This window comes from Saccoglossus kowalevskii, chromosome 3 (genome assembly GCF_978046115.1).
Source record: "Saccoglossus kowalevskii chromosome 3, keSacKowa6.1, whole genome shotgun sequence".
Classification (NCBI taxonomy): domain Eukaryota; kingdom Metazoa; phylum Hemichordata; class Enteropneusta; family Harrimaniidae; genus Saccoglossus; species Saccoglossus kowalevskii.
The window spans coordinates 36,579,348-36,600,573 of record NC_140643.1 but is presented as its reverse complement, the minus strand read 5'-3'; the positions used below and the strand labels follow the sequence as shown (position 1 = coordinate 36,600,573).

The window sequence follows — 21,226 nt, the reverse complement described above, 5'->3', positions numbered from 1 at the left end:
TCCAAAAGAATATCTCAGCAATAGTCATTGATGAATGTCACACCATTGATATGTGGTTAGTATATTTTTATTTTACATTTGGTTTTCAGGAGCAAAAAGTTCAACTCTGCTTCGTATTTATTGAGCAGCATTTACATTTGCAATGTACATGCGAGAACTGTCTCAGCTCTAAACTTGGCCAGGTTTAAATCACAGTTTTATAAATGATCCCATAACAAATCTTGCGTGTACAGTTGCATTCCCACTTTGCATATAACTATATACATCACTTCGAATATGTTTGGCTGTAAATCTTGAAAATTTGGAGTACTGAGCAACCACAACATTTACTCTTAAAGAACCCTATAAATTCAATTTTGGGATATTGCTGGTAAAGGTTGCTAATTTGCTCACTTCAATTTATAGGTATCGTAAGCTTGAAGGGACAGCCATTCATGCTAAATATGTAATTCAGATGATAGATAAATACTAGTACTGTTATTGTGTTTTAAGGTTGTCATACTCTGTGTATTTGATTGAGAAAATTAATTTACTGTTTGATATTCCTTGCAAGTTGGAATCTCTTTTAAAGGTAAAAATTGTTGTTTCTATAAGTTTCACCATAAATGTATTACAATACTAATATTATTCATTCATGTTCTATGGAATAATTTATTGATTTTGAATGTTGAGCTTTCATAATTCATTCTAACGGCATTTTAAATTCAAGTGACAAAAGGGTTGCTTTGTGGATGTTAGCACTGTCTAAGCTGATACAATGAGTAAAAAACGTAACCAACAATGGCTTTTACACAGGATGACTACCCACTTTAAGTATCGTTCATGCAACCTCCTTTGATTCATGTGTTTTGTTCAGCTGGTTACCCCAACATAAGGCTAAAAAAGATTTTGTAACGCCATGAATCCTTTTGCTGTGGTAACTATCAGTTGTATGGGGCAAAAATTCCATTTCGTAATTGCTCTATTAGAAAGGTGTCTCAAATAAAACCTCTTATAAACTACAACATGCATTTATTGTATACTAAAATACGACCTTAAGTACACAAGCATGTGTGCCACTTAGTTAAAATACCATTTTCAGATTAGCAATTGTGTTGTATTGTATATAAGGCAATCACTGTCAGTAACCTGTAAATGAAAAAATCATATACCTTTTACAACTGTGCAGCTTTTTAATTGTTGCATATGATGACAATAACTATCTTCAGAGGTAGATATAAATTCAGCTACTACATTGCATTGATTATTGCTATTAATATTTTGTGTTTTTTTTTCTCACTTAAAAAACGTTTGTTTTAAGTTAAAGTGGTCTGCAGTATAATACAATTAATGATGTAGTTAATGTTGTGCCTTCAGATCACATGTAGTCCAAAACGAATCAGCGGCCTTGGTTTGACAGACGATGACAGCATTGAGAGGCTATTGTCTTACTTGGGTCAGTTCTCGTCTATAACTAAAGAGATGTCTTCTGAAAACAGAGTTAACCTGCTCACAGAAGCTCTTCTGTATCAGGGCATGAAGTTCAAGTCAAAGATTGGCAAGTCTCCTTGACTTTTAATCAGTGTGTGAACGTAGGTCCAGGCATGTATAACAAACTATTTTGTTCAAAGATAGTAGTGTATATCACTAAAAATGTGCATGTTGATAAAGATTAAACTGTTTGAACCTAAGTATCTTAAGTCATCTTCATGACTTTAATGCTTAATCAGCTCAAAAAAGTCATTAATTAAACAGCTGCATATGCACAATTTAGTGGAGTTTGAAACCTCCTTAGGGGTCAGCCATTTGATAAGTGGGGTGGGGTCAACTCCTAGTCCTTCCATTAGTATGATTCAGAAGCTAATTCAGTAATATTTATCCCTAGCAACAGCGATACATGTAATACCATGTAGCCCCCACCCCCTGCTGCTTGTACATGTAACTATATTGTAAATTTGTTTTTTTTTTCCTTCAGGAAACTTATTGGTAAAGAAGTTGATGAGTGCCTATACTATTATTGAAGAAACTGAGTCAAGCATGCATAACATTTTACAGAAACTGGATGGTGAGTACAGTACAGTATGCTGACTTTTCTTTTTGCTTGTCTGCATGATAAGCCCCCCCACTCCAAAAAAAAATATTACATGTAGTTGCATATTATGATATGTGTACCTTAGTAGTTTAGATATCTGTTCCTTTAATAAATATCGATATCCAGCTACAGGGAAATTTTTCGAGTGTTTTGTTGGAAACATTTATTGCGTTTTGTTTACAATAGTAAATTAGGAATGAGACAAATTGTTAAATCTTGACTAAAATACTCCGAAACTTTTTATTTACATTTGAAAATAATTGATATACCAAATATAATCTAGGATATGTTACACCATTCTACCTTAACCTTTAGGTGTGAACATAGACAATGTGAAGCAATGGATTATATAGGAACAAAGTATGCCACAACCAAGACTACAAAAAAGGTATACTCCCTAATTATCTAAAGTAACATTTAACATGCAAATATATACAGCTATTCAAATTTCAGTATCTCTGTTATTGTTTATTGTTTTCAGAGAAGCTGTCAAACGAAGAAGAATATGTCATTCTTTTGGAGAAGTACAGGTAAAACAACATTTTTTTATAACTGTCATCTTAATATACATTTTTGTTTTGTTGCACAAGACATATCAACAAGGTAAACTTGTCATTAACACCTGTCTTTCAAACATAATCCCGTGTGTTTGGAAAGTGGGAGAGACTGTCCTCTGATTTATACTGATGAGTGAGTGAACATACCTCATTTCACTGTAAGGGCATTCATTGTTCAGTAGATTTCAATTTTGCTATGTATACGTGAAATTTTCTCAAGTAAATCCATAGGAACATTTCTAATTACAATGGAATTCATTGCTTCATCAAAAAATCCATGGCAGGAAAACATAACTTTAAATTTTAAATTAGTTTTCCATGTTTTCACTACAGTTGGTCAAGGAATTGCAATACAACTGTCGAAACAATTAAAAAAATCCAACCATCATGTTGAAGAAGAATCTGGAAAGTTATCATTTGATGATGTCAAAGAGCCAGAATCACCATTGTTGCCCAGGTTCCAGCTTCTACTAAGCGAGAACTCATCAACAGCTACTTAAAATGTGATCGTGCAAAAGAGGAAGTTGTTCTATGTCAACAGGAAATGAAATCAGCGTGATAAACTTAATAGTATTCATGATAGGTTAGAATCCGAATATGATGTTGGTTGTAAAGGTTTACTTTCATACAAAATTATATGTATTAGCAGGGGAATTGCAAATCTTTCAAGTAGTTTCTGTGGAGTTTGTTGAATTCGCAATAGCAAAAGATGTTGTCTTGCCGATAAATGCAGAGTATAATGTGGTAGAGTTGGGGGAAACTGATCCTATTGTACAAGAGTTGTCACTTTATTTTGAAGAAGAAAATGAAATTGATAATAAAGGCAACAATAGTGATGTTTATAATGAAAGTTGTAGTCATCTGATGAACTATGAGAAAGTCATCATTACAATGACGAATACATTAGCTATGTTTGCATGACAGCGTTTTTATTGGAGCCAAACTTTTGCTGCTCCCACCAATTGATTGCTTTGGCGCATTTATATGCTAGACTAATTTTGGTGATAGCTATACTGGAACAGTACTTGTGATTACTAACCTGTTCTGTTTACAGTCAGGGCCATATTTGTAAAAATACAATATTTTTCTTGGACTCCAGATTTCACCAGCAATTACATTGTACTTTATCATTCAGTCATGATTGTGGTTCCATACAAAAAAATGTGTGTTCTATTTGTTTATGCTAACTTAGACATAAACTCCTAATTTTGGTGGGGCCAGGAAACTTTCGTGAAGAAATTGTGTTCGTCACTAATAAGTGCATTGCAGCAATCCTGTAGACAGATGTGTACTGAATTTGTTTCTGGTATTTGTTAAAAAACACCTTGCATATGTATAAATGTGTCTTTCCATGCAACTTCATGATTTGTGAATTTTAAAGAATTTTAGCTTTGCTGTTATAAATAAATGTGAGTTCAGCCAGATGAAATGAGCATTCTGCTGGGTCAACTTTTCTAATGTAATACCAGCATATTTGAATTGGCTTCATTGTCATGTATAAAGCATACAATAGAACTTGTTGTAGTTACCATGTAGGCGTTTGATATAAATATTAATCTAACCTTAAACTATCACCACCCCCACTACCAAGCAAAGCTGGCTTGGTATTACCCTATCTGTCGCAGAGTTGTATTATGCTAAAATGCAATTTTATATATAATTGTAATTTAGTTGTGTTTAATCAAGTTCATATCACAACTGTATAATATTTATATGTATATTAGTACCCCCCCCCCCCCCAGTGGGCAGGGCAGGGTGGGCAAAACAGCCTTTAGGGAAGGGTATAATAAAAAAAACGCATTGGGGGAAATAACATCTGCTAAATGAGGGCAGCCGTGTGCTATCAATAACTGAAAATGCAAGTCAACCACTGATCTGCCAATGTATTCAAGAAGCCGATAAAAGCAATGACTCGATGAATTACGCCACCAATCGGCACAGCAATGTAGGCAAAAAAGTGTTTTTTAATGAGGGGAGGGGAAAGATGAATTTGATCAATAGGAGGACTAGAAAGGCAAGTTAGTAGACAAAAAGTATTTTTTTTAATGAGGGCAGGGGAAAGATGGATTTGGTCAGCAGGAGGGGAAGACAATTTATCTTCAGGTGGAGGGTAGCTTTTAATTCTCCCCTTTCCTTTATATTAATTAGTCAATTCTCTGGCCCTTTTGAAGTATGCTATTTCAATTTATTTTATTGGCTGCACCTGATGTATGTATGGGTCAGACCGATGGGTGCGTGTGCGCGCGCACCTGCTTCACAAACATTTCTATATTACCTTAAAGGGGAGCAGAGGTGTGGCTTTTGACACTCTGTACATGAAATCTGAGATCTATGAATGGATTCTGTCGATAAAAATATCTTATATGTGCTGCGAAATGCCCTAAATATCGGGTATAAAACGGGCTGTGAAGCAGACGACAAACTTCCGCTTTTCCTGGTGTCATTTCGCCTCTAGAGGGCCAGTCAAATGACGTCATCAGTGAACACTGATAATTGAACGCATTCGTGCTAGTACGCCAATCCCATAATGAAAGACCTTGTTAACTGACTACTTAAAAGTTGAAACATGGCGAGGTGTTGTGTTATGAATGCCGTAACGATTCATGTTATGTTTCTCGAAATCCCAAATAAAAAATCACGTTGTTGGTTGCGAGAAATCGGCGGAAGAACTAACCTGAAAGTGAAGACAGTACAGCGTTCTGGCTATAGTAAACAGTAAGTGAATAAATATTCTATGAGTTAAAACTAAATGAGAAATATGCTAATATCACTTAAACCACAGTACTCATTTTGCCCAACTTCCCACTTTTTAAACGATCGCTTAATTTCCGACCGCACTGTATTTTCCGACCGGAAAACGACCACATTTTTACCGTTTTTTTTTCTCTCGCTCGTATAATGAAAACACCGATCGCTCGCCCAAACACTGGTCACCGGCATAGGAGTAGTCAAAATGTTTGGGGATATACAACAAGTGTTAACTATTATAAATTCTGAACGGCTCTTCAAATCTATACCACTCTGTATCGTTCGCGAACAACTTCATCTGTGTCAAATACTAGAGCCGGTACAATATTGTAAACAAATGCCATGATATCTCAGTCATATCGCTATTGTATACACTACCTTTTTTATTCTTGTTTGCACAAACATTCAAATATATTTAGTTTTTAACTATCTATAATTATATGCACGCACTTTGACCCTTTGACCTAGATTTGATTGGGATGGAATATTTTATTTTAAACAATATTCTGACGTTACTTACTGCCCCCAAAATGTTTCAACACAATTGCGGTATGACTGTCCGATTTACAAGTGCATTGGGTAATATATTAATAACCATTCTCACCAATCGCTAGCTTAGGAGAGAGTAGGAAATCAGACAGCCGCAGGTCGCCCAGAAATGACTGAGAAATTAAAAAGATTATATTTCCACAAAGTTAAATAAATCTGGCTGCATCAAAAGCTTGGAAACTAGTTATAATATTTTGCAAAATACTGAGTGATCAACGACATCATTTTAGGATGCAATTGAATTTTAAGTACTTTCATTGCGTAACTTACTGCGCGGCGATGCTGACATCAAGTGTGTGTTGACCGAAGTTTGACCCCCAAGTCACGCACTGAACAGGCGCGTTGCCTTAGCAATCTTTTTCTTTCATGCTCCGCGCGTCGATCTTGTAAAATTGTTATTAGTTCTGACGGTGCTGTACGCAAACTTGTATATTTTGAGGTCGTTTACTTAGCGCGCTGCTTTTCTAATTACGCAAATTTGTTTACAATGTTGTACCGGCTCTAACAATTTCAACATTGTAATATATCGGTTTCATAATAATTACACAAAGTCAGTTATTTAATATTGGACACAGGTGAAGTTTCCTCCGCGAATGATACAATGTGGTATAGATTTGAAGAGTAGTTCGGAATTTAATAATAGTTAGTACCCGTTGTATCTCCAAACTGTATCACTCAAAACCACTATTTCGATCACTACTCTGCCAATGACCAGTGTTTGGGCGACCGGTCGGTGTTTTCAATGGGTCAGTGAGAGAAAAATTACGATAAAAATGTGGTCGTTTTCCGGTCGAAAAATACAGTGCGGTCGGAAATTAAGCGATAAGCGGTCGATTAAAAGTGGGAAGTTGGGCGAAATGATTACTGTAATGATATTAGCGTATTTCTAATTTATTTTTTTAACTCAAACAATATTTATTTAATTACTGTTTACTATAGCTAGAGCACTGTACGTGTCTTCATTTTCTGGTTAGTTCTTCTGCCGTTTTCTCGCAACCAACAACGTGATTTTTTATTTGGGATTTCGAGAAACATAACATGAATCGTTATGGCATTCATAACACAAGTAGTCAGTTAACAAGGTCTTTCATAGTAGCATTTCTATGGAATTGGCGTACTAGCATGAATGGGTTCAATTATCAGTGTTCACTGATGACGTCATTTGACTGGCCCTCTAGAGGCGAAATGACACCAGTAAAAGCGGAAGTTTGTCGTCTGCTTCACAGCCCGTTTTATACCCAATATTTAGGGCATTTCGCAGCGCATACAAGTTGTTTTTATCGACAGAATTCATTCATAGATCTCAAATTTCATGTACAGAGTGTCAAAAGCCACACCTCTGCTCCCCTTTAAGTCACTGGATGTATGTGGTTATTTCTACTTAATTAAAACTGTTGAGTTGCATTGTAATTTAGAATAATTAATCTCCAATTAAATCGCAACCCTCTATAGTTGCGTTTTAACCCAAACGTAACACAATTCAGCTATATTAGAAGATAACCCAATGCATGTTGTCACAACAATGGTAATTAATACTTGTATGTGCACCCCTGTCAATATTCTGTTACATCGATATTCATTGAGTTTCAAATCAACTTGATTCGTAAACAATGGAACATCAAACGTGTATCTAATAGTATATATCAACAATGAATAAGGTTTGAGAGAGTATGCCTCACAGTAAAGAAAATGCCTGCTCTTCCAGTGGGATTGGTAAAAATTGAAACTTAGTTACTCAAACTCGCACCTAATAAAAAAATATAAGATTTAAATACGTCGAGATCTAGATTTCTAGTTGAAACCACATCTACTGTCACATACCGTGCAGCTAAAAGTGCCATCCAATCCCAACCTCGCACTAAATCAAAAAATACAAGATTTAAATACGTTGAGATCTATATTTCTAATTGAAACCACATCTACTGTCACATACCGTGCAGCTAAAACTGCCATCCAATCCCAACCTCGCACTAAATCACATAATATAAGATTTAAATACGTCGAGATCTATATTTCTAGTTGAAACCACATCTACTGTCACATACCGTGCAGCTAAAACTGCCATCCAATCCCAACCTCGCACTAAATCACATAATATAAGATTTAAATACGTCGAGATCTATATTTCTAGTTGAAACCACATCTACTGTCACATACCGTGCAGCTAAAACTGCCATCCAATCCCAACCTCGCACTAAATCACATAATATAAGATTTAAATACGTCGAGATCTAGATTTCTAGTTGAAACCACATCTACTGTCACATACCGTGCAGCTAAAAGTGCCATCCAATCCCAACCTCGCACTAAATCAAAAAATACAAGATTTAAATACGTTGAGATCTATATTTCTAGTTGAAACCACATCTACTGTCACATACCGTGCAGCTAAAACTGCCATCCAATCCCAACCTCGCACTAAATCACATAATATAAGATTTAAATACGTCGAGATCTATATTTCTAGTTGAAACCACATCTACTGTCACATACCGTGCAGCTAAAACTGCCATCCAATCCCAACCTCGCACTAAATCACATAATATAAGATTTAAATACGTCGAGATCTATATTTCTAGTTGAAACCACATCTACTGTCACATACCGTGCAGCTAAAACTGCCATCCAATCCCAACCTCGCACTAAATCACATAATATAAGATTTAAATACGTCGAGATCTATATTTCTAGTTGAAACCACATCTACTGTCACATACCGTGCAGCTAAAACTGCCATCCAATCCCAACCTCGCACTAAATCACATAATATAAGATTTAAATACGTCGAGATCTATATTTCTAGTTGAAACCACATCTACTGTCACATACCGTGCAGCTAAAACTGCCATCCAATCCCAACCTCGCACTAAATCACATATTATAAGATTTAAATACGTCGAGATCTATATTTCTAGTTGAAACCACATCTACTGTCACATACCGTGCAGCTAAAAGTGCCACCCAATCCCAACCTCGCACCAAATCAAAAAAAAGAAAAAAGTCCAAAAAAGTAGCAAGAAATTTTGCAATGTATTTTTTAATGCAGATATCTTGTCTCAAGACTTGTTATACTGATTCCCTTTTGAGGGTTTACATTTAATTCAAGTAAATGGAAAACAAATTAGAATACTTGCAATCCTGAATTAAAAATGATCAACTGATATGTTCTTAATGTAAATCTTTCCAGCAAGCTCTCAGGTTGTGCATACCTTTATTGTTTCACTGAAAATGGTCAAAATTTTCATTTTACACGATATATTCTATAGTGATATTATTTATATTTATTTCTCAAAACTTTGCTTGGTGACATGGGGTGAAATAGCTCCAAGTTACAGGGGATTATGTTGGTGTTAGGGATGTCTCCCAAAATGTAGGAAAAAAGGAAGTAAAACATGTCACAGAAAAGTCACAAAACAAATCATGTTGCTTTCCAAATTTAAAATCAAGAGTGGTAGAACCCCTGACTGCTGTATAACTGGAAGGACTTATAGTCCTGAGCACTTATATATATCCCTCGCAACTAATAAATAGTAATACAGGAAGTGCTCCTTTAGGTCTGACCATGGAGGTAAAAGACATTTCATTTACCTTAATGGTCTGAATAAGGTCAAATTGATAAATGTACTCGACCATTGTTTTGTATTCATAATGTTATTGTTGCATGTGTTTGAAAGCGACAGCAATATTACAGTTCTTAAAATATTTTTAAAACATAATCTGTCAATCATTATTGTGTGTTACTGTCATTGCACCATGCAAGTTATTTGTGATATCAAGTCCGAAATTCTCATATTACACAGGTACAATGTTCGATTTGACATTCTTTGCATACTGTTCAAGCACACAGAGCACAATTAGAGTTAACAACTGTATACCAGATGCTATCTCCCGGCTCCATGACAAGTGGCAAGTACAGAATCAGCTTTAGACCAGCGTGTGGCACAGCTCCAGGCAGCTACTTTTTCTCTGAATACCAAACGAGCCTATCGATCCCACTGGAATTCTTACCTTCGTTTTTGCTTCTCCATGGGCTATCCACCTGTACCAGTTAGCAACCAGGTGTTGTGTCGCTATATTGCCTTTCTCTTGCAACGTCTTAGTTTCAGTTCAGTCAGGCAGTATTTAAATATTGTTAAGTTAATCCATTTAGAATCAGCCAGTTATCCGATAGAGGATTAGCAAAACCTAATTACCTCAATTCTTAGGGGTGTTAAGCGTATCCTTGGAGACGCACCTAAGCGCAAACTTCCTATCACACCAGTTATTTTGCTTAAGCTCCATAGTTTATTGGACTTATCTATGCCGGTTGATCAAGTATTTTGGGCAGTATGTGTGTGTGCTTTCTTCGGTCTTTTTAGGCTATCCAACCTCCTTGTCTCTGGGGTTTAATTCTCCAAGTACGGTGGTCTAAAACCATTCAATTTCAGCAACGTCAGCTCTCGATACATATACCACGTATCACATCCCACCCACTCTGTCCTGCCACTTTTGGCAGCCCTCGCTTCTACCCACGAAGCAAGTGCCATTGGGCCTGTATTTTGCCACCCTGAGCCACCCTCCTTCCAACCCATGTCCCCAGGTCAATTTCGACGCAGACTATCTCTGTTCTCTGGGGCTCTCCCATAAGGAGTACTCAGGGCAGAGTTTTCGCAGAGGAGGGGCTACATGGGCCTTGTGCAATGGGATTCCAGGAGAAGTGGTTTGTGTGATGGGTGATTGGAAAAGCACATCAATAGATTATTTAGACAAGTTTTCTGTTGATTTCAAATTCCTACATTTAACTAGCTTCACCAATAACCTACCTTCCAACCTCAAACTACTGTCCCCTTATTGGGTCTTTCATATGGTAGCTTCTGCGCATGCACCAACGAAGCGCCGGTTTATGAAATAAATTATCGTCAACAGTCCCTGACTTAGCCTAGTTTTGACAGTTTTAAATGTGTCATCTTTTGTTACGTAACCTTTAGTGGCAGATTAAGCAATGTAATCTTTTCTCTCACTACCAGCTGTATAGCAACCAGCTTGTTTATTGGTATAGACAATTTCAAGCCAATGCCAAGGCAGGAAAAGATTACAGGCGCCAATGCTTGATTGTTTTTAAGCTCAACGTGTGATTATCTTAGCTAGCGTGGCTAACACCTTAGCACTATATATTGCGGCATTACAGATTGAGGGTATTGGCTAGCTGGCTCGACACGCACGGCAGGCGTTGTTTCCCCAACCCACCCTCCCTTTTGTTTATTTTATGCCTGTAGTTTTTATAGATTTAGTTTGTAGTTACAGATTTTGAGCTTTGCAGTTTATAGTTTTTTGAGGTACTTTATTACCTCACAGGGATGTATCCTTCCATATGGGGTTTTTCATATGGTGGCTTCTGCGCATGCGCCAACCAAGCGCCGGTTTATGAAATAAATTATCGTCAGCAGTCCCTGACTGCCCAAGCTTATTCTCTGTCTATTGCTTCTTTGACTTTACCCCAGACCATTCGTCCCGGTGTTATCGCTATCGCCACACGAGACTCCAGCTTGTCTCCTATACAATTTGACTGCGCACATCCAGAAAGTAGATGTAGCTGTGATTGGTGGAATACTACTCCCACGCTATCTTTAGTAAACAAAGTCACGTGACACGCGCCATTTTAGTTTTGATTAGTTCATCGGATCGGAGTGGTCGGGCAGGCGATTTCAAGGCAGCACGCTTAACCCTTTCGTTCACAGGTTGGGAGATATTAGAATGACTGACAATTTCACGCCACTGTTTTACATTATTGGCGGATTTTTCTGCGCTATCAATCTTTCTCTTACAAACTAGACATAGATGAGACGACAGAGTCGCTCCTTTCACAACGTCGCACTGGATCAAATTGGAAAGACGATTTCCATAAGTTATCCCTTCTGCTTTTCCTGGCTTGAATAAATTCACACACGACTTTAACTGTCCACAAACTCGAAGACTACACGAACACAGTCTACAATAGTCGTCCGCAACAATATGTATGTATTTCTTCGGTGTACTGATGCACGAATGCACCGTGACACGGTGTTTCTCGGGTGTCGCCATCGCTGAGAATGCCGCCGGCGCAATTTTTCACCCAACTCGCAATTCTGTTTTGCAACATTTTATCAATATTCCCTTTGACAAAATCGCCGACAAAAGCACCGCTTTGCTGATCTTTTGTTCTATAATTCTTAATGCAAACACCGACCCTAGTAGTAATTAGTAACGTCGCCTAGTACATATGAACGGTCGTCATTGCAAATCGAACATCCTTTTGAAATTTGGACGTCGGGCAGGCGATTTCAAGGCACCGCACTTAAATATTAGCAACATATTTTTCTGAGCGGTTGTTTATTCTCTTTCAAACGAGACATAAATGTGACGACATAGTCGATCCCTTATCCACCGCTAAGAATGCCGCAATGTTTCGTTCGTTTTGCAACATGCCACAAATCGTCGAAAAAAACACCACTTCGACGGAAGCTTGCGTAATAAGGGGGTTAAAACAAGAAAACAAATGCCATGTTTAATACATATCGACCTGTTTTACTTGCGAAAGATAACGGAACATGAACTCGTTTCGTGCGACTTCGGAACACACCAACAACGTTGAATTTACCCGCTATCTTCCAAATATGGTATATTAATTTATTCAGTTGTTTATTTAGAGTGACGTCCGCGGTCGAATGCGATTGGCTATCGATGTCAGTGCAAAGGTCATATGAATATTAAAATTAAGTGGGCGGAAGGAAAATTGTATAGGAGACAAGCTGGAGTCTCGTGTGGCGATAGCGATAACACCGGGACGAATGGTCTGGGGTACTTTGACTTAGCCTAGTTTTGACAGTTCATTTAATTCGAAATATTAGTGATGAAGTCACTATTATGAATGATAGGCACCTTTTTCCAGATCCGAAAATTCTAAGACTTTTTCATTAAAAATTACCTCTCCCAACAACACTGAGAGATCGACTGAGCATGCTCGGAATAAATAATTAGGCTAGATGTAGTGCTAGGGTTTTCAGTGACGTCATCATGTCCTTCATCTGAATCAGTGACAGAAAATGGACCACAGACCACATGAAAAAATAACTCTGAAATCCAAAAAAAAGTTGTCCGAAATGGTGTTGTATATTATATTTTTAAATTGTAAAAAGAACCATCGCTGAAATACCATATATAGACTCAGTTTGATTGCTCTTGTGTACTATGAGTTTTTGGACATGGGTCAATGGAAGTTTTCAGTTATCAGTACAATACTAGATTAAGGGAAATTACTTTATGATGAGTTGTACCCACATATTAATTCATCTGTTTGCAGATGTTCTATGTATTATTTTAACATGAGTATTTTATAATTAAATGACAGGGACTGTAACATCATATCTTGTTTCCTTGAAAAACACTGCATAAGAACTATGCCAAGGTACTAGTAGCGCTGATCTTTCAAACAGCCTAGTTACCCATCTATTTTATGGGGCCTTCGACCTCTCTCCATACTAGTCTGGAAACTTTGCCTGGATTTTGGTCAGCGAGTCACGGTGACTGTGACCATGATTGGTTGATAAATATAGCATTCTGCTAACCTGAATAATCTAATATCTAGAACAATGAATGTTACAGTCATATACTTTCTATATCAAAAAATATTTGCCACAGTGACGATGACGCGACTACCCCTTTTGTTGTGATGTTGGTATAAATTTACATGATTAATGAGGAAAATTGTGGCACCGATTCTAGAATAGTGTGGAGGGTCGAAGGACCATAAAATAATCGGAACCAAAAGTAACCAGGCTACTGTAATTCATTTAAATATTGCTTTTATGTTTACGTAAGTTTTTACACACACTGGTAACAAACTGTTCCCCAGTGGATGGTCTTGTTGGATGATACTGAAAGACACAATTTCTTGCTCACTTCTTTCCCCTAATGTTTCAAGCCTTGTATGCATCTAAACGCATTCATTTGTTACAAATTCCACTATAGTATCAATTACTTTTCAAGGTTCAATGACATTTTTAAAATACATGGTAAATGAATGAATTTGTATTTTTCAGTTACTTCAATTATTATTAATTATTCTCACAAAAATTATTCAGGTCAGCTCGGAAACAATTTTATTGAGATAAATAGACACCAAATCCTTGTAAAATAAAGACATTCTATCCAAATAACAGTTTTCTATCCAAATAACAGTTTTCAATGATCCTACCAGGGTCCCAGCACCACATCTCACACACACACAATGTATTTAAAAGTCAGCTTGTCATTATTAGACTGAAAAAAATGGCAAAACTATGTATTCAGTAGGTTTGTATTTCGCTATTTTCGTTGATAAATAAAATCATTAAAGCAAACATACATGGAAATAAATGGTCACACCATCAAAATAGCAGTCAAGGTAGTTCACATTTTGATACACTGTATTTAATCACATAGATTACAGCTACAAGAAAGGAGGTGTTACCACTCTGGCACCAAGAGAGATGTTTTTTTATCTAAAGTAATTAACAAAAACATACCATGATGAATGTAGTGTACAAACCTTTTTTCAACAAGAGGGTTATTTTTATGTCATATTTGTTCGTATCTGTGTTTGTTTGATGATTGTGGGTGTGAGTTTATGTGTATCACAGACCGGATAACAAAAACAACTTACTTGGTGCAATGGTAGTAACATGCAATAATGATTCTGGTTATTACTATCATTCCATGTTGTATGTAATATCCTCTCACCTGAGCTTTTGTAAATATGTGAATGATGCTCAGTAATAGGTCACAAGAAAAGAAAGTAATGAAAGAAAAAAAATTACAGGAATAAAATCACAAACCAGTACTGTGCAATAAAGAAGATTAATTAAAAAAGTTTGATCCAGTTGAACAAACTTAAAATGTGGCATACACCCTAAGAGTACAGTTGTCAATGTCTTTGAACAGCAGATATTAGCGTCGTGTGTGACTTTGTTTTGGCCCTACAGTATTAGTTTTTGTTTTGTTATAGTTCAAATGTATGGTAATATTATTTATTGTATACCTTTGTCACTTACACATGTACAAAATACAGTATTTGTAATGTTGTTTAATATTTCTAGAACTGGATAGGAAATGAAGGTAGAAAAAAAAGGTTATAAATATCAGAACAAAAAGATATCTTACACTAAAGGGCCTTCTGCATTCAATATGTTCACAAGCAAGAAAAAGAAAGGTATTTATAATACTAGTATACATATAGCAGTGAAAACATTAGAATTTGCAGTTCCGCAAAAGCCAAATTACACTCGCTCCATAACGTATCGACACTCATTTGAAGGTTCAAACTTTACCTTAATATGGAATAAAGTACATCACTGACAGACACGCTCAATAGTATTTACGTCATATTTAACATTTACATTCAACGCAGAAGTACTGCGACATGCGACAAAATGCAAACATTTGCACAGCGGAAAATGTTTTGTCTTTGCAATTTTGGGCTGTTATTGCCTTACGAAGTCGTGTTAGTGCTCCAAACTCAACTCACGCCTGACAGAACGATGTAGTTTTTCACTTCCCCCAAACTGTTTTTGTCTGTACCAATCAAATTGCAGGACCATCATATAATGACAGCCATCAAAGAGTAACCAATAACGGCAGAGTTTACTTTTGTTGTTGACATAATGCGTGCTGGCAAATTTCCACCCAATGTTTATCATCTTGATGAAAACAGTCTAATTTTGCCGGCAATGCAAACATCACATTGATTGACGGTGTTAACATGACACCAAAATGAATTTTCATTGAAAAGAAGGCGTGAACTTTGCAAATTCACAGTATTGATCTTGTCAACGAGATATACTATTCTGTCAGGCTAGGGGTCCTATTAAATTATTGCCACAAGTAGCTAAAAGAAGTATCATAATAAGGTCAAGAGTAAAGTATGCAATCAGGCAGTATAGTAATAACATCGACCTCTGCTACGCCAATGAAAGAAAATAGACTGTGCATTCAGGATTACATTTTGTTTGCTCACGAGATCAGCATACGCAAAATGGACACTTTGAATACAGTTACAGTACAGTTTGTCTTTTGATGCACTTTGTGTACAAAGCAGAAAATATCGTAATTGAGGTTTGATAATAAGCAATATTACACTTTACTTAAAGTTCAATATAATGCATGCATTTTATTTATAGTTAGTCCAGACTCTGCCATGAATTTTAAATCAAGGGGCAGCGAGTGGGGCGACCTGTCAGATGACCAGAAATTGCAATACAGACAGCTGGCAAAAAAAAAGGAATGAACATTTGTCGAAATTATCAGAAAAAGACAAACAGCTGTAAGACAAAAGATGAAAGAAGTATAATGCTTGTTACATTATTTGAATAAAAGTAACAATAATCTAACACACACTAGACTGAGGCCTATATAGACCTGTCAACAGGTCTAATTTGTTAGTACACTAATTTAAATCAGCAAACGCCGAAGGCATTTACAAAAAAAATGCGGCAGACATTTCAGCGTAGGCCAGAGGCATGAGGACTGTTCACTTCTGCATAGTTTCTCTTGATACTAAAATATGCATGCAATCGAATGACGTCACTCGGTTTAAGTAATAGGCGGAACATGGCTAGGTTCACTTCCTCTTTAGAGGTCAACAAAATAAACGTCACGGATTCATGTGCTTTTTTTGTTGTTCTTTCATGCTTGTGATCAGCAGATATTTTTAAACTGGAGACCAGCGTATTTATTATCACTGCAGTGTCGGATATTTTGTCGGTTAACGTCTAAGTGAATAAATTGTGCGATGAAATGTCTTGGCTTTGTCAGCTGATTGTCAAAAAAACACTCATGATTGATTAACCTATAGCAACATATATTTTATTTACCTGAAACAATGTGACATAATATCTTCGATACAATTTCAATAAAATGTGTACCACCATGACTCATCTACCACCTAGTTCAAATGTCGAGTGTTCAAGTATTAACCTTTTTTTTATTAAAGGTTGAATGTTCCACGTTTTCTTTTGTCAATTCCGGCAATGGTGGGGCCAGCGTGTTGCTTATTTGCTGCTGCATGGGTTCAAGCAGACGTTTATATCTTTGAACTGGGTTGCCGATGACTGCGTGATGTGACAGGCCGGTCGTCAAAACCAGCATTGAATAGCTTCGTCGTACATGATACTGGACACATATTTCAATTGGTTGTCTATTTTTTTTACAATCGCACTGCTTTTCGGAAGTCAAAAGCTATTCTTGCACGACGAGTTCATGTGCCTGTATGATCATGAAGACCAACTCTGGATCAACTGTTTCAGAAAACATCAGCTCATCCAAAACGAGAGCAGCTCCTTTGCAGAGTCATCTTCATTAGGAGATGGTGTGTATTCATGTCAAAATCTCTTTTTCCTGTAATTGTCCAATACGGACCCAGTCCTGACTTTATCTACTATACCACGTGCTCGCAATTTAGCTATGTATACTTTAATCTACAGCTAGCAACTGCAGAAAGTTAGCAAGTTGGATTTGGCTACTTTGCAACAAACTGTGAAATATCAGAAGCATGGTAGTATACTGCTGCGGCATTCTCGAATTTTAAATCTATTCTTCTTGTATGGCTGCAACACAAACTTCTCATCTTTGGCACTGATAAACAAAAATTGGATGCGACACCATTCTTCACATCCCTGAAATGGAAAGCCTTAACTGCTCCACAAACAAGTCTTGCAGTACCTATTGCACTCCATCCGTCTGAAGCTTGATAATTATTCTGAAGCAAAGTTTGGCAGGACATCTTTGCAAGTTTTGCTTTATTCACATAATATATATATTCCCCATTCTTGGCAAACTCAAATCATTAACTAGTACTATTAATTTATCAGCTGTGCAGTGATGGTTTCTTTGTCAGCACTGTTACTTTGAAAGCAATAACACCTGCTGCATACCAAGTGTCATGATATGATCAGCCACGAGAGAGTGAAACTTGCTTATTCCGTCTTGATGGAATGAATGCTTTGAGGAAATTGACTTTGCCTCGGCTACTTTGACAGCTACAATGAGTTTCTGCAGAACAGTTGAAATGACCTAATTTATGGCATTCTGCTGACACTCATTGTCTATGACAATCTCTTTGAGTTCATCACTGTATTTTTTATCACAAAAAGTTTAAATCTCCCTACTCTCCATAATTTTTACATAATTTTTACATAATTTATGACACATTCTGCTGACACTCATTGTCTATGACAATCTCTTTGAGTTCATCACTGTATTTTTTATCACAAAAAGTTTAAATCTCCCTACTCTCCATAATTTTTACATTTGGGCATTATCTCATCAATTCTTTGATGCAAGTCTTTAGTCAGGAGAGAAATATTCTAAACTCAAAACTCAGCTTTCTTCATGTAGTATGTGTCAACTTTCAACAACTCTGTAATCTGCTCCGGGATTCTCTTCTCTGCTTCAGGTTGTTAATAGTTGAATCACAGCGCTTCAATTCAAAAATGTGTTTTGTTATGTAACATTACAAACACATCACATCGCTCAATTTGTTAGACATTGTCAGAATTCAGACCACTAACACATTATTAGTTATTCATATTTAAACAAGTCATGAATGACACTGCCTTCGCTAGTTGTCATTCTAAAGTTGCATGGACATAAATTGGCAAACGTGATTTCTATGGCATTTTCAAGTTTGTAGCACTCTCCATCCAGGTCAGCATTATTCTCAGCAAGGAAACCAGATAGCACCAAACCAGTACAACAGGTAAAATGACAAGGAAGTATACACATCAGATCTGCAAATATGTCAGTGTTGTGTCTGTTTGGATAAACTAGTTTGTGGCCCTGGATTAGTTTCAATATCTCTAAAAAGGACAAGATTACTTCTCATACGACAATGATACAAATAAAGTGCAAAAATCCAGAAAAATATTATCAAGTTTTTATTATCATACATTAATATTAACAAATCGTGTGAAATTTTATGTACAGAGAAACACATATTTATGCTTTGGTTGACAGAACTTCTCAAAGTAAAAAACAGAGGACCTGCGAAACTTTATACAAATGTCGGACACGCAGTGAATAGTACCGGTATGTTTTTGTAATACATTCAGTTCCAGTGGCTTTGCTTTCTGAGAAAAAAAAATCTGGCTATGCACCTGAAAAAAACAAAAAAAAAAACAAAACATTTAGCCCAAAGTAAGCAGAGGTTGTAGCAAATGTGCTCCCATTGGCTGTTAGATTTAATTGAAAAAGATATTTGAGTCTTTTTAGTACGAAAAAATATTACTTAATAAATTTATACCAGCCAGAAAGAAATTGCAGTTCACACTGTACTATTTTAAACATGTTCTACCAAAGTCTAGGATGAACTAATTCATCAGTCTGTTTCCACTCTACAAAGTTGTCAAATTAATATTTACGGGATTAAGAATGTGCAAAAAGCCACTTGAGCTGAACCAAGCTATAAAAAAAAATTAAAAAAAAAACTATTGAGAAAAATAAAAAAAAATACATTTAATATAAAAGCAGATAGAAGTGCATAAAAAAACTAATCAGCAGAGGTAGTGATCATGTAATCAAATTTCCTTTGAACTGGATTGCATCGTCTCAGATTGGCTGCTAATTTGCATATTAATTTGCATACTAATTAACATATTGTAGTTGTATTAAAATATATAGAATAATATCCGAAGTTTTGAAAAAAAAAAATATGACTATTAAGTCAACATCATTAAAATTGAGGATTAAGTGAATTTGATCCCCTCCCTAATATTGTTTCACATATCCCTTAAAACATGGCCGCCGTTAAATCCATCTCAATCAAGGTCCGTAATTTATTTTCCTGCTTATAATGGAGATAAATTATGGTAGCTAAACATTGAAATTGCCACCCTGACTTCAGTACCGAAATAAATAGCTGATTGGGAAAATGTGTCTCTGTTGACAGAGGTTCGATTTACCGATAAACTTCAACACCGCATGGAGCATGGAGGTCCCGGTCACGAGTGTAGTAACGCACTCGGGTATCATGTTTACTTCAAAGGTAATTTAAAAGAGATGATAGATTCATTGATATTTAATTACAGTACTTTTCAATTTCATCATTGCTTTCGGTTGGCCGAACTTGACTTGTGTTTTCTCGATAATTCTAGTTTAATATGTCGTCACGAAACCAAGTTTCAATCTGCTAGCAGTTGCCAATGAACACCGCAACAGCAATCGTACATAACAGAATCACGATCAGCGTGTTCTAAACTTTTACGTTTTTATTATTTCTAGTATTTTATATGCCAAACGTTATTCCCAAGCCTCCTAAATGACGAGATAAACTTTCGATTTACACGTTTCATAACCAGTTCTTGAACTAATAGCAGGACTGTTTTTCTGGCAAAGTGTGACACTGTGCGATTGCTAGTTTCTCACTAAAGTCAGGACACAAAAGGATAAATCAAAGTTCATAATAAATACCATAAGCACAGTTTCTTACCTTTGAGATAGAATTTAATCTATGTAAGCTATGTGCAAAGAAAGATACAGTCCCGGAATACAATATCCTCAGACGAAATCGACGGCGATTTCCTTAGCGGTTAGACTGGCGCATGCGCAATACGGTATGCCAGTTCTTTTGCGAGATGTCGTTAAAACTCGGATTTTTCCGGCAAATTTCGACACTTGTACAAGTAAAATGTTGAAAAACACAATGAAACTTTGCCGAATCAAAAAAAATACTTGGCGTACATATGTATGGCATTCAGAATTACATTTGCACCAACTTTGAAAAAAATTGGACAGAGCATATCAAAGTTATAAGAGATAAAAGACGGACGGACAGAACCCAATCTATAAGCCTTCAGCAGACTTCGTCTGCGAAGGCTAAAAAAGACACCAAAATTACTCTGTCAGCAAAATCGAAAGTCTTGACAAATGGTTGGCTGGCGTGGGTAAAAACAAAATTGAGTTATACCACTTTTATCAGGGGACCTGCGCAGAATGTCAATCACTAAAATGCGTAAAATTATGTAAAATGCGTTGACAATGTTAATTTTATCAACCGATTTTTTTTTAGTTCCCAGGTAGCTATACTCGCATTCTTTATCATATGATCCGATTGAGTTTTGCCTCATGCAGTATAATGATGTTATGTTTCACTCGACTTCAACAAATATTTGGCGTCGCACGTACAGTGGACACATAAGCTCAATTTTGTGGAGGTTTCTGACCTTGCTGCTCTGTAACTTTACCTACAAACTGAATGTGAGATGCATCTATATTTCAAACACTAATGGTTTTTCTGCAAAACCAGCGTGACACA

General features: G+C 36.4%; 1 long non-coding RNA gene across 1 annotated transcript; it reads right to left on the bottom strand.

Moving 5' to 3' along the window:
• Positions 1–18,836: 18,836 nt before the first annotated feature.
• LOC146747858 (uncharacterized) lies at positions 18,837–20,511 on the bottom strand. Its single transcript, XR_014928890.1, has 2 exons — positions 20,402–20,511; positions 18,837–19,070 (listed from the first exon to the last, which is right to left on the bottom strand). It is a non-coding gene; the product is annotated as an uncharacterized LOC146747858 (long non-coding RNA).
• Positions 20,512–21,226: the final 715 nt, after the last annotated feature.